Genomic DNA, 687 nt, shown 5'->3' on the forward strand with positions numbered 1-687 from the left:
GCCGTCATCGATCAGGATCGTCGCTGCCACCGGAATCTAGGATCAACAAGGGACTTCGAGTAATCGACGCCAATGGATCAGGTACGTAGAAGGTAAGTCCAATTTAATAAATTTTCGAAATCTTTTACGAAAAGGATGTTTAATTTATTCAATTATACTGATTTCCAGGGTTGGTTGTTCACAAAACTTTAAGTCACAAAAGATGTCGGACGCTCGGATACGTGGGCACACACGCCCCGTTTATCTACGACGCACGATCTTATTTCGGTCTAAAAAGGCCGTTCGTCTTTGTAAAGACGACAATTAACGCGTTCCGCGGCCGTTGCCGGTTGTTACGAATGTTGGCGAGCCGTAATTATAGCACTTGTATGACGATCGCGGTGACTTAGCGCGACGAAACAGAGCGAAGTTGATTACGTGTTACACGCTCGAACATCCCCGACAGACTGCCTCGAGCAATCTTCCACTCTCGGGCTCCCTACCTACGGCGCTTTTTCCCCCACCACAGAGTATTCGGTCGCTTTCTCCTCGTGGTAATTTTCCACTCGCCCCGTTAACAATGGTTGTTTACGACTTTCGGGTCGACAGGTGTGCGCCAGATGTTCGCCGCTACGCAGTTACAATATACGTTGCCCGCTCCCCGCTGAACCCTATGTCCGCGGTGGAAATTTCCATTCGGAGTACCAT

The sequence above is a fragment of the Temnothorax curvispinosus genome, unplaced genomic scaffold, assembly GCF_003070985.1.
Source record: "Temnothorax curvispinosus isolate PA1 unplaced genomic scaffold, ASM307098v1 QBEX01005716.1, whole genome shotgun sequence".
Lineage (NCBI taxonomy): Eukaryota > Metazoa > Arthropoda > Insecta > Hymenoptera > Formicidae > Temnothorax > Temnothorax curvispinosus.